This window comes from Bombina bombina, unplaced genomic scaffold (assembly GCF_027579735.1).
Source record: "Bombina bombina isolate aBomBom1 unplaced genomic scaffold, aBomBom1.pri scaffold_403, whole genome shotgun sequence".
Lineage (NCBI taxonomy): Eukaryota > Metazoa > Chordata > Amphibia > Anura > Bombinatoridae > Bombina > Bombina bombina.
In genome coordinates, this window is record NW_026511266.1 from 40102 (window position 1) to 55327 (window position 15226).

Consider the following 15226-nt stretch of genomic DNA (forward strand, 5'->3'; position numbering starts at 1 on the left):
GGATGCGGTTAGGCCCACATAACGTCAAAAACAAATATTAAATATGGAAATATATAATATGCAAATACACGCGGGAATATTGTTTGTGTTATAAGCATGTCTTGTCTAATAAATGCTATTTATAAGGAAGTTTTACCATGAGGCTAATACCCCTATTGGTTTAGGATCGCTCATTTGTGTCTAAAACTGATATTCATGAAGCAGAGGTTTAAACCACTGCTTCTTAAACCCTCCCGCCAACGATCGTGTAATGATAAATATGGGGAGCAAATGTGCCCTGCAATTTGCAATCACGAGCAGACCGGTTTACTACATGTGAACTATGTCAGTATTGACAATAATAAATATACCCCTATATAGCAGTTCTAATTTTCTCTACAGACTCAGGCACGCTAACGTCACGGCTTTGGATACCATGAACCCCGCTGACTCCTTCTCCCCATAGACTTCTATGGGTCACACTAAAGAAAGCCTTTTCTATTTATCACTTGCACGTTACCAGAAACTGTGCTAAAGCCGTAGGTGCGTTAGGAATATTTCACATTCCTATGTCCTTCACTTAGAAGAAAAAAAATTTTATTCAAATTTTTTTTAAAATAAATAATATATATATATACTGTAGGTATATATATATATATATATATATATATATAAAAATATATATATAAATATATATATATATATATATATATATATATATATATGAATATTTTTTTAAAATATATATCTATATGCATATATATTGTATATACAGATATATACATAAAAATATATATTCAAGCACTATAAACACATGCATACAGTATACAGCACATGTATACTTCCCAAAATTTGTCGCTAGGTATTAGGGACTCGGGAGGTTGAGGGGGCCGTACCTGAGGGAGCAAGGTCACGGATGGATAGTGGGTGGGATTGTGAGCATGTCTGGATGATCAGTGGGTGTGTTTGGACAGTTTGAGGGCATATCTGGGTGGTCTATGGGTGTGTCAAAGGGAAATTCTGCAAATAGGGACATTTGTCTTAGATGGACAGTGAGACAAAGGTCAGAAAAAGGGACTGTCCCTCTCACGTTTGTATCGTTGCGGTAACAAATAGACTTTGCGAAGTCACGAACACAACATCGCATTCCCCCATAGACTTTAATAGAGCCGAAAAAGTTGGAAAAAAAAAACTAACACCCACAAGTTGTGCAAACACAATTACGGTTATTTAAAAGTGCAACATAAGAAGATCATTTTGCATATTTCATAATCCAATATTCTGCACATAGCAGAATATGTTTTGTTTATTCTTAAAGAGATATTTATATAAATGTCTATATGGGTGTACATATATATATATATATATGTGTGTATATATGTCTGCAAATACATATATACACGTATAAATACATAATTACATATGTACACAGTCACACACACACACACACACACACACACATGGACGTGGAGCCCGTGCACGCATGCCCTTAGAGAGATACAACTGCACCTCACTGACGAGGCCCACAGAAGGCCGAAAAGATCGCAACGCCACCCCCTGCAAACTCGCGGCCAATCAGGGATTGGCCACCAGCAGGGAGGTGTCAATCAACCCGATTGTACTCGATCGGGTTGAATTGTGGCGATTCCTGTCCGCCTGCTCAGAGCAGGCGGACAGGGTTATGGAGCAGCGGTCTTTGTGACCGCTGCTTCATAACTGCTGTTTCTGGCGAGTCTGAAGACTCGCCAGAAACACGGGCCGTCAAGCTCCTTTTGGAGCTTGATAGATAGGCCCCAATGTATCTACAACTTTATCTTTAGACTTGTATTCTCTGATATTATTTCTATCTTTAAAATGATGTAAACTTGCCAATTCTGTCACTAACCATTTAAATAAGTACAATTTTTAAATAGACGTTTCATTCATCAATTTGTATTTTTATGCCTAATAATGAAAATATTTATTATCCTTACTCATTGTTTGCTAACTCTGCCCTTCACAAATCAAGATTTTTTTTATTTTTCTGATGTTGTTTTTAATGATCCAATGGCAATTAGTGCCATACGACACTACAAGAAAATAAAAATGGTGCAGAGCTGCTCATGCTCTATAGGACTCAGGCTCTCCATATGCGTGCATATTACACACATGCGCAATCGGCAGCAAAGGAAAATCCCTGCTTACATCAGTTATGGCAGAGAAGCAGCAAAAGTTCCGAAATAATGCAGCGGTCCTAATAATATTTAAAAGTAAAGTACTTTTTTAATAATGGACCAGCACTCTGTTGGTGAATACAGAATGCCAGCAGATGGCGCTATATAGTTTTGGCTCGTTAATGGAGAAGTACCATTCTTTTCAGAAGCATGACTTCCCTCTCGGGTGTTTGATTCTCTTTCCCTGCCTTGTGCTTGCTGCTCTTACGCTGGTCACACATAGCAGGGCACTCCGCTGATCATTTGGCATCCACACCAAGAGAACCTTGGGGAATGAAGCTTTGTCCCCCTTTAACCCCCCCCCCCCCCCCCAGGCAGAGGCAAAATAAATAGTGGAGATGGGTGAATTTCTTCACACATGGGTACTTTTCCGTTAACGGACCAGAAAGTAATTTTTATTCAATCTGTGCTGCAACTTTACATATAAATGTTAAAAAGATGACCGGATTGGGCCGCCGGGATACCGAGAAAAATCCCAGTGGGCCGGGCCATCAGGGCCCAGGGTGGGCTGGTAGCTCAGCTGAGCAGAGGCTCAGGCTAGTGTTTTGTGACTGAGGGTGACTTGAGGGAGCGCAGAGTAGTGGCCGGGCTGACCGTGACCCCCTGCTTGAGTTGAGCAAACAGACTGAGTGACAGGCTCGGAAGACACAGGGCAGGCTGCGGCATTGATTTAAATAGCAGCAGAGCACGGCTGCCCTGCTTTTCGGGCAGACTGTCAGTCAGACTGTGAGACTCGAGTCAGGATGTGCCGCCGCGGCTGCTCAGGAGTTTGCGTTCTCGCATTTGTAACGTTGCAGTAACAAATAGACTTTTGAGAAGTCACGCACGCAACATCGCATTCCCCCATAGACTTTAATAGAGCCGAAAAAGGCCTCGCTTCCATTGAGTTGTAATTCAGTTTGCGTGCACTTGCAAACCGTTAAATATGCTGTCGAAAGCAATATCGTTTAACGACTGTTTCCAATGGTGCGTTATACCTCAATATCGGCAGCCGGACTTCGGCTGCCGAAAAGATCTTCGCGTCCCATAGAAAGTAATAGAAGCCGTTAATCGATAAATTATACTAGGTTTCCAATGAAAGCGCTAACCGTTAATACACTGTCGGAAGCTGTCGATACATTGAGACATATTACCCCCAGCTCAACTAGGTGTAAAAGAGGAAAATTGTGCTTTTTGAGACCTATTTTCTATTGAAATTATAAAAACAGAATTTATGCTTACCTGATAAATTACTTTCTCCAACGGTGTGTCCGGTCCACGGCGTCATCCTTACTTGTGGGATATTCTCTTCTCCAACAGGAAATGGCAAAGAGTCCCAGCAAAGCTGGTCACATGATCCCTCCTAGGCTCCGCCCACCCCAGTCATTCGACCGACGGACAGGAGGAAATATATATAGGAGAAACCATATGATACCGTGGTGACTGTAGTTAGAGAAAATAATTCATCAGACCTGATTAAAAAACCAGGGTGGGCCGTGGACCGGACACACCGTTGGAGAAAGTAATTTATCAGGTAAGCATAAATTCTGTTTTCTCCAACATTGGTGTGTCCGGTCCACGGCGTCATCCTTACTTGTGGGAACCAATACCAAAGCTTTAGGACACGGATGAAGGGAGGGAGCAAATCAGGTCACCTAAACGGAAGGAACCACAGCTTGCAAAACCTTTCTCCCAAAAATAGCCTCCGAAGAAGCAAAAGTATCAAATTTGTAAAATTTGGCAAAAGTGTGCAGTGAAGACCAAGTCGCTGCCTTACATATCTGGTCAACAGAAGCCTCGTTCTTGAAGGCCCATGTGGAAGCCACAGCCCTAGTGGAGTGAGCTGTGATTCTTTCGGGAGGCTGCCGTCCGGCAGTCTCATAAGCCAATCGGATAATGCTTTTAATCCAAAAGGAAAGAGAGGTAGAAGTCGCTTTTTGACCTCTCCTTTTACCAGAATAAACAACAAACAAGGAAGATGTTTGTCTGAAAACTTTAGTAGCCTCTAAATAGAATTTTAGAGCACGGACTACGTCCAAATTGTGTAACAAACGCTCCTTCTTTGAAACTGGATTCGGACACAAAGAAGGTACAACTATCTCCTGGTTAATATTTTTGTTAGAAACAACTTTCGGAAGAAAACCAGGCTTAGTACGCAAAACCACCTTATCTGCATGGAACACCAGATAGGGCGGAGAACACTGCAGAGCAGATAACTCTGAAACTCTTCTAGCAGAAGAAATTGCAACTAAAAACAAAACTTTCCAAGATAGTAACTTAATATCTATGGAATGTAAAGGTTCAAACAGAACCCCTTGAAGAACTGAAAGAACTAGATTTAGACTCCAGGGAGGAGTCAAAGGTCTGTAAACAGGCTTGATCCTAACCAGAGCCTGAACAAATGCTTGAACATCTGGCACGGCTGCCAGTCTTTTGTGAAGTAAAACAGATAAAGCAGGGATCTGTCCCTTTAGAGAACTTGCAGATAATCCTTTCTCCAAACCTTCTTGTAGAAAGGATAGAATCTTAGGAATTTTTATCTTGTTCCATGGGAATCCTTTGGAGTCACACCAACAGATATATTTTTTCCATATTTTATGGTAAATTTTTCTAGTTGCAGGCTTTCTAGCCTGAATCAGAGTATCTATTACAGAATCTGAAAACCCACGCTTTGAAAAAATCAAGCGTTCAATCTCCAAGCCGTCAGTTGGAGGGAAACCAGATTCGGATGTTCGAATGGACCCTGAACAAGAAGGTCCTGTCTCAAAGGTAGCTTCCATGGTGGAGCCAATGACATATTCACCAGGTCTGCATACCAAGTCCTGTGTGGCCACGCAGGAGCTATCAAGATCACCGAGGCCCTCTCCTGATTGATCCTGGCTACTAGCCTGGGAATGAGAGGAAACGGTGGGAATACATAAGCTAGGTTGAAGGTCCAAGGTGCTACTAGTGCATCTACTAGAGTCGCCTTGGGATCCCTGGATCTGGACCCGTAGCAAGGAACCTTGAAGTTCTGACGAGACGCCATCAGATCCATGTCTGGAATGCCCCATAATTGAGTTATTTGGGCAAAGATTTCCGGATGGAGTTCCCACTCCCCCGGATGGAATGTCTGACGACTCAGAAAATCCGCTTCCCAATTTTCCACTCCTGGGATGTGGATCGCAGACAAGTGGCAGGAGTGATCCTCCGCCCATTGAATTATCTTTGTCACTTCTTTCATCGCCAGGGAACTCCTTGTTCCCCCCTGATGATTGATATATGCAACGGTCGTCATGTTGTCTGATTGAAACCTTATGAATTTGACAGATTGTCCAGGGTCAGCCACCAACGGAGTGAATCTCTGGTCTTTTGATCTACTTGAATCATCAGAGACAAGTCTGTATAATCCCCATTCCACTGTCTGAGCATGCACAGTTGTAATGGTCTTAGATGAATTCGTGCAAAAGGAACTATGTCCATTGTTGCAACCATCAATCCTATTACTTCCATGCACTGCGCTATGGAAGGACGAGGAACAGAATGAAGTACTTGACAAGAGCTTAGAAGTTTTGATTTTCTGACCTCTGTCAGAAAAATCCTCATTTCTAAGGAATCTATTATTGTTCCCAAGAAGGGAACTCTTGTTGACGGGGACAGAGAACTTTTTTCTTTGTTCACCTTCCATCCGTGAGATCTGAGAAAGGCTAGGACGATGTCCGTATGAGCCTTTGCTTTTGACAGGGACGACGCTTGAATTAGGATGTCGTCCAAGTAAGGTACTACTGCAATGCCCCTTGGTCTTAGAACCGCTAGAAGGGACCCTAGTACCTTTGTGAAAATCCTTGGAGCAGTGGCTAATCCAAATGGAAGTGCCACAAACTGGTAATGCTTGTCCAGAAAAGCGAACCTTAGGAACTGATGATGTTCCTTGTGGATAGGAATATGTAGGTACGCATCCTTTAAATCCACGGTAGTCATAAATTGACTTTCCTGGATGGTGGGTAGGATCGTTCGAATAGTTTCCATTTTGAACGATGGTACCCTGAGAAATTTGTTTTGGATCTTCAGATCCAAAATTGGTCTGAATGTTCCCTCTTTTTTGGGAACTATGAACAGATTGGAATAAAATCCCATTCCTTGTTCTCTTATTGGAACTGGATGTATCACTCCTATCTTTAACAGGTCTTCTACACAATGTAAGAATGCCTGTCTCTTTATTTGGTTTGAAGATAAGTGAGACCTGTGGAACCTTCCCCTTGGGGGTAGTTCCTTGAATTCCAGGAGATAACCTTGAGAAACTATTTCTAGCGCCCAAGGATCCTGAACATCTCTTGCCCAAGCCTGAGCAAAGAGAGAGAGTCTGCCCCCCACTAGATCCGGTCCCGGATCGGGGGCTATCCCTTCATGCTGTTTTGGTAGCAGTGGTAGGCTTCTTGGCCTGCTTACCCTTGTTCCAGCCTTGCATTGGTTTCCAGGCTGGTTTGGGTTGAGAAGTATTACCCTCTTGCTTAGAGGATGCAGAATTAGAGGCTGGTCCGTTTCTGCGAAAGGGACGAAAATTAGGCTTATTTTTAGCCTTAAAAGACCTATCCTGTGGGAGGGCGTGGCCCTTTCCCCCAGTGATGTCTGAAATAATCTCTTTCAAATCTGGTCCAAATAATGTTTTACCTTTGAAAGGAATGTTAAGCAATTTTGTCTTGGAAGACACATCCGCTGACCAAGACTTTAGCCAAAGCGCTCTGCGCGCCACGATAGCAAACCCTGAATTTTTCGCCGCTAATCTAGCTAATTGCAAAGCGGCATCTAAAACAAAAGAGTTAGCCAATTTAAGTGCTTGAACTCTGTCCATAACCTCCTCATACGAAGATTCTTTACTGAGCGACTTTTCTAGTTCCTCGAACCAGAAACACGCTGCCGTAGTGACAGGAACAATGCATGAAATTGGTTGTAGAAGGTAACCTTGCTGTACAAAAATCTTTTTAAGCAAACCCTCTAATTTTTTATCCATAGGATCTTTGAAAGCACAACTATCTTCGATAGGAATAGTAGTGCGTTTGTTTAGAGTAGAAACCGCCCCCTCGACCTTGGGGACTGTCTGCCATAAGTCCTTTCTGGGGTCGACTAAAGGAAATCATTTCTTAAATATAGGGGGGGGGAACAAAAGGTATGCCGGGCTTTTCCCACTCTTTATTTACTATGTCCGCCACCCGCTTGGGTATAGGAAAAGCGTCGGGGGGCACCGGAACCTCTAGGAACTTGTCCATCTTACATAATTTCTCTGGAATTACCAAATTGTCACAATCATCCAGAGTAGATAACACCTCCTTAAGCAGTGCGCGGAGATGTTCTAATTTAAATTTAAATGTCACAACATCAGGTTGAGCTTGATGAGAAATTTTTCCTGAATCTGAGATTTCTCCATCAGACAAAACCTCCCTCATGGCCCCTTGAGATTGGTGTGAGGGTATGTCAGAACAGTTCTCATCAGCGCCCTCTTGCTCTTCAGTGTTTAAAACAGAGCAATCGCGCTTTCTCTGATAAGTAGGCATTTTGGATAAAAGATTTGCTATGGGAGGGGGCGGAGCCGGGCGCATCCAAGATGGACGTGTAATTCCGAGCTCCGTTGATGTTACAGCACAGATAACTATAACTAGGGGGTTCGTGCCTAAAATATTCCTGCAAACTGGTGTAGCCTTCAGCAAGAGTTTATCGCACCGGCACCGGAGCTCTTTTTACAATCTTAAAGGACGCCCTTGACCGCGATCACAGCAATTGGGAACTCCCGGTGCGGTCCACCAGCCCACGCTATCTTTCAACGCACTGTACAGGAGGCCGACCGCAGCATCGAGTAAACAGGACCGGGGTCAATGGATCCCTGAATAGATCGACTAATCCTGCATGGTGGTGAGTGCGGCCGAGGGGCCTTTTTACCTCCCATACGCACTGCGTAGGCCCAAGCTACCGATAAGGCCACGTTAAGGAGAAAAGTGAAAACAGTCACAGGCCACTTACCCCCTCTTTACCGTAAGACAAGAGACAATCCCAGAAAAAAGTAATAACAAGCGGCACTGAGGACTATTTGCAATAACCCATAAGAAATTTAGACAGCCACGTGGGTCAGGCCTGTTAAGGCCTCACGGATATAGCACACATAACCCAAAGAAAGGGAACTTGCTGCAGTAAAATTGCCATAGGAAACTTATCCGGTCTCAAGACATCATATGCTAAACTCTAGAAGGGCAGAACTTTTAGGGAAAACACTAAAGCATATAATCTGCATACATCATGACCTCCAAGCAGAAATCCAAACCAGATAAAATAAGCAAATCCCTACCAAATAAAAACAACTCAGTTACATCCTATTTCGGGACTGTGGAACAGGGTAGCCTTACTGACAATGTGGCGAGTGGGGCCAACCTTATGCTATCTGAGACACCCCTGGGACTAACACAGACTGCCCAAGAATTAGTGCAAATCCCAGCAGATGTTCTCTCTTCCCTACCATCTAAACAGGATATTGCGGACATAGTCCGGGGGTGCGTGAGAGAGGAACTAGCAGATCTGAAACAAGATGTTCATGCCCTAGGCTTCAGGGTAGAAGCATTGGAAGATGGCAACGACACTATTAGAGAGGAATTCGACCAACTACAGTTAAAATATGACCGTCAACAACACTCTATAGACCTGTTGTATGACAAAGTGGATGACTTAGAGAACAGGAGCCGCAGGAAAAACCTGCGTATCCGCGGCATTCCTGAGTCTGTGTTACCAAAAGATTTACCTACCTATCTACCAGCTCTGTTTAATCATTTGAGAGGGTCTAACTCTAACGAAGACATACTTTGGGACAGGGCCCATAGAGCATTGCGCCCGAAACCACCGGATTCTGCTCCTCCAAGGGACATAATTATTAAATTCAAGAACTTTCGTGAAAAAGAAGAAATACTGGGCCTCTCGAGGAAGAATCAGCCGATTAGATTCAGGGGCAATGTGTTGCAGTTTTATGCGGATCTATCCCAGAGAACACTTCAACAAAGGAGAGAATTCAGTCCCCTAACACAGCTCCTCAGGCTAAAAAGAATCCCCTATAGATGGGGTTTCCCAACTCAACTCTTGGTCATCCATGAAGATAGGAGGCATATATGCAGAGACATCTCGGAAATAGGAGCCTTTTGTAAGATCCTAAAAATAGAGCCTCCTCAAGTTCTGCAAGATGAAGAGATCCCGCCACCTTCACAGGACAAGACTCCGTCTGCCAACACTTTACAGAAATGGCATCAAACGGGCACTTCACAGAAAAGACCTCCTTCACCCCAGCAACCCCAGACCCCTAAGACCCAAAGGACTATACAACCTAGGTCACCGAGATTGAAAGCTGGACGCTGATCCCTAGAACTACTACTGACTTTTTCTAAGTATGCCTTGGAATATGTACGGTAATGGTTCATTAACAGCTTTGCAGATTGAGGGCCTGTAAACTGTATTGTTATTTTCTTTGGCATATTTATGTTTACCATTTTCTGCACTTTGATGTTTGAGATATTTGGTTCCACCATGTTGCATTGTTATTAGTCTAAGTAAAATTTATGCATAGACCCCCATCATCATTATTATCATCATCATCACCATTATCACTATTACTAATTGCATTTAAATGTGTATAAATGTGCTGTCGTCATATACCCTCCAATTTCTTTTTTCAGGATAGTGGAAGTGTGGGCAGGGGCAGCCTTTAGGGCTGTGCCTGCGCTCGGGCCCGCTACAGACCCAGTCGGTCTGGTCCTGAGGTGTTTAACTGTTTTTCTTGTTCTATTGTTTATTGTTATGTTATGCTGCACTTATGGCTATGTATTCATTCCTCATATACAAATCCTACATCTCCTATGCTATTTACACGACTATTATGAATTCGAAGACCCGTAGATTAACATTGATCACGCAAAATGTTAAGGGGTTCAACTCTCCCAATAAACGTTATAAAGCACTGTCAGATATGGCCAAGAAGGGGGCAGACATCCTTTTTTTACAGGAAACCCATTTTAAAAAACACAAGGAGCCAGTATATCTTGGGTCACAGTTTACTCAACACTATCACAGCTCAGCTGACGTTAAAAAAAGAGGAGTTAGTATTCTCCTACACAAAAATATACCATTTACACTTCAAAAACTTGACAGAGACACGGACGGCAGATATGTAGGAATATCGGGACTATTGTATGGTGTACAAGTAACTTTCTTAAATATATACGCTCCTAACTCCAAACATATCCCTTTCTTTAAATCACTCTTCCGTAAATATCTGGACTTAGCACAGGGGTTGGTTTTCTTGGGAGGTGACTTTAACTTTCCGATGGAACCATACCTAGACACTTCTAACACAAAATCGCTGTCCTCTAAAAAAACTGCCAACTTTCTTTGGAAGGCCCTTAAAGACAATAATCTGTACGATGTGTGGAGATTTGTGTACCCTGACAAAAAGGACTATACCTTTTTTTCCCCTCCAAACCTTTCCTATAGCAGAATAGACTATATTATGACCAACCAGGTAGGTCTCTCACTAGTTCACACCTCTAAAATAACGCCATGCTCTTGGTCAGACCACTCTACAGTGGAAGTGAAAATTAAATGGCCTGACACCCGACAAACCCCTTATATTTGGAGATTAGATGATTCCCTCCTTAATAACCCCCTAAATTTAGAAAAGATAACTAAATCCCTGACTGAGTACTTTGAGAAAAACATGCATTCTGTAGACAGTCCTTTCACCCTGTGGGAAGCTCATAAATGTACAATCCGGGGAGAATTCATTGAACTAAAGTCCCGTATTAGAAAAATAGCCACACAACTATACAACTCACTCACCTCTAAATTGACTCAAGCTGAATATGCCCACAAACAAGACCCCACCAATAACCATATTTTAACAGACATAAAAAACATCCGTGATCAACTCAATGATTTTTTGTCCATTGAACAACAAAAAACCCATCTGCGAATTAAACAACTATTTTTCTATGAAGGAAACAGGGCAGGCAAGTTCTTAGCTAGAACACTCAAACGGAAAAAACTAAAAGCATATATCCATCACCTTAAGTTATCAGACAATACTAAGGTTCAGACAACCCCTAAGATTTTGCAACAATTCCACAATTATTACCATACTTTATATAATATCAATAGGAATACAGAGGCAGATAGAGAGGAAAGCGATATACGGAAATACTTAGATTCCTGTAACCTCCCACAGCTTACTGACGACCAAATCGAGACCTTGAAGTCACAAATAAAGCCCTCGGAAATAGCTTCAGCTATTAAAAATTTGAATGCAGGCAAATGCCCCGGTCCCGATGGGTTGACGACCAGATATTATCAAACTTTTCAATCAATTCTACTCCCCCATTTATTAAATACCTTCAATCATGCAGAACACACTGGATCCTTCCCTAAATCTATGTTGGAAGCCCACATAACAGTTCTTCCTAAACCGGGAAAATCCCCTGACTGCCCACCTCACTTCAGACCTATATCACTACTGAATGTGGACGCAAAAATTTACGCCAAAATCTTAGCTCACCGTTTGAATAAAGTCCTTCCATCATTGATAGGTATCAACCAGGCTGGGTTTACCCCGGGCCGAGAGGCCCGAGATAACACTACTAAAATAATCACCCTGATAGAACATGCATCCACACACCATCTACCTTCTATATTTGCATCTATGGATGCAGAAAAAGCCTTCGACAGGCTACATTGGGCTTTCCTCCGGCTAACATTAGACAAATTTGGATTCCCAGACGCATACATTACTAAGATATTTGCTCTTTATAGTCGCCCTAGCGCCAAAGTAGTACTAAATAACGCTCTCTCCTCTTCATTCCCGATAAGTAACGGTACAAGACAGGGGTGCCCACTTTCGCCACTGCTATTTGTACTGGCTATGGAGATTTTGGCTATTAGAATCAGACAAAACACAAATATTAAAGGTATATGCATAGGTTCACAGGAATACAAAGTCACACTTTATGCTGACGATGTGTTCCTCACACTGTCATCACCATGCAGCTCTATACAAGCTGTAATGGAAGAACTCACTCACTATGGATCATATTCAAATTTCAAAGTAAATGTCAACAAATCAGAATTCCTAAGTATTGGCCTCTCCCAGGATGATATCCACACCATAGTGCTAGCCCATAAATTTAAATACCAAAAAATTTCTACTAAGTATTTAGGGATTAATCTAACTAGCAAACCACACCTCTTGGCCTCACTTAATTATCAGCCCCTTATCAAAAGTATACAGCAAGAGCTGAACTCCTGGCAAAATAAAACCCTCTCTTGGATAGGAAGGATACATGCAGTCAAAATGTCGATACTACCAAAAATACTCTACATTTTCCAAACACTCCCTATACACATTCCAGATTCGCAAATAAACACACTACAAAAGATCCTTAACTTGTTTATCTGGAACAACAAACGACAGAGGATAGCTAAAACTACGATGTATCGTTCAAAAGAAAACGGTGGGTTGGGGGTACCCTGCCTGCAATTTTATAGATGGGCGGTGTTTCTTACCCGAATAGCCGACTGGAGCAAAAATTTACAAAGTAAAGAATGGGTGTCCTTAGAACACGCTCTAGCAGGAGCAACACAGCTGGGAAGCTATTGCTGGATCACCCCTCAGAATAGACGACTTGCCCAAGACACTTCCAAGTTAACACTAGAGACATATAAACTGTGGGACAAACATTTTACAAAAATATCACTTATATCCTCCCCCACATCGCCACTCACCCCCTTACTGCACAATCCAAGTCTACCTCTTCGAGTCCCCAGCTCCCCAACGGTAGTCACAACATTATGCAAATCCACACTGTGTTATCATGTATTACACAATAAGACAGTGAAACCTAGATCAGACCTTCAAGAATATCAAAATGGGGTATTTGGACAATGGTTTAGCTATAATCAACTCACCCATTTTATCACTAGCCACAAAGAGAAAGAAAACATCTTAAGGCCCCTTACTGCTTTTGAAAATATGTGTTATATGGAATTTCCTAAAAAAGGCTTATTATCTCTAACATACAAATTACTATTGACACACCACTCTAGAACACTCCCCTCGTATACAGCTAGGTGGGAGGAGGACCTACAGCTCCACTTATCACAGGAGGAATGGCTTCAGATATTTCAAAACATGAACAGATATACCTCCTCAGTATCAATACGTGAAATGAATGTTAAGCTCCAATGTCGATGGTACCTTACACCCTCTAGGCTAGCTACAATATTTAAGGGCACTTTACCAGCCTGCTGGAGGCAATGTGAGCAACCGGGCACTTTTGCGCACATATGGTGGCTGTGTCCCAGGATACACTCCTTTTGGGTAGCAATCATAGAAGAAATCAAAAAGATTCTTGGCATTACACTACCTTTAGACCCGGTGACAATATTATTTAATAAATTCCCAAAAGTTAGATGCAAACTCAGACTCCAACTACTATATATATTGATCAATAGTGCCAAAAGATTGATCCCACAACACTGGAAACAAACAGACCCCCCCACAGTGGAGAAATGGAGATCCTTAGTATCCACCACTATATTACTTGAAAAGTACCATTTTGTGATATCTAAAAGGTTAGATGATTATTTGTCCATTTCCTTTTTGTGGGAAGAGTACAGATCACTACATACCCCGTAGTATTACCTTCACCCCGATCATAGCCATGCCTTCGTAGTATAGTTTGATTCCCACCCAGGAAGGAAATGTTATTTGACGTAGTAAAATGATATATATAACTGTTTTAAGTGATTTGATATTATGGCTTGAGGAATGACACTGTGAACTTAATGTTTAGGAAAATGCTTATGAGTGCACAAGTTTTGCCTTATGTTCCTTTCTTTCCCCTTATTTTGGTACCCTGTTTCCCTTTACTTTTTCTTTTATTATTTTTTCTTCCTGGACTGTATACCAGGACCATACCTGTTATGTAAAGTAATCAATAGACTGATGTAACGCTATCAATGTTGTATCTATTTATCACTCAATAAAAATTTATAAAAAAAAAAAAAAAAAAAAAAAAAAAAAGATTTGCTATGGAGTTATCCATTACAGCCGTTAATTGTTGCATGGTAATAAGTATTGGCGCACTAGATGTACTAGGGGCCTCCTGTGTGGGCAAAACTGGTGTAGACACAGTAGGGGATGATGTAGTATCATGTTTACTCCCCTCATTTGAGGAATCATCTTGGGCAATATCATTATCTGTGGCATCACTGTCCTTACTTTGTTTGGACACTATGGCACAATTATCACATAAATTTAAATGGGGAGACACATTGGCTTTCATACATATAGAACATAGCTTATCTGATGTTACAGACATGTTAAACAGGCTTAAACTTGTCAACAAAGCACAAAAAACGTTTTAAAATAAAACCGTTACTGTCTCTTTAAATTTCAAACTGAAAAAACTTTATTACTGAATATGTGAAAAAGTATGAAGGAATTGTTCAAAAATTACCAAAATTTCACCACAGTGTCTTAAAGCATTAAAAGTATTGCACACCAAATTTCAGAGCTTTAACCCTTAAAATAACGGAACCGAAGCCGTTTTTAAATTTAACCCCTATACAGTCCCAGCTATATGCTTTGCTGAGACCCAACCAAGCCCAGAGGGGAATACGATACCAAATGACGCCTTCTAGAAGCTCTTTTAGTGATTCTTAGATCCTCACACATGCATCTGCATGCCTTGCTCTCCAAAAACAACTGCGCAGTAATGGCGCGAAAATGAGGCTCAGTCTATAACTAGAAAGGCCCCCAGACTAAAAAAGGTGTCCAACACAGTGCCTGACGTTTTTTAAACGTTCCCCAAGATTATAATGCCAATTATTAGCTAGAATCTGCATAATATGCCCCAATAAAGCAATCGTTTTAGCCCATAAAAATGTCTACCAGTTTTTAAGCCCTTTTTTTAAGCCCTTTATTCTTTTATGTTTGACTAAGAAAATGGCTTACCGGTCCCCATGAGGGGAAATGACAGCCTTCCAGCATTACATTG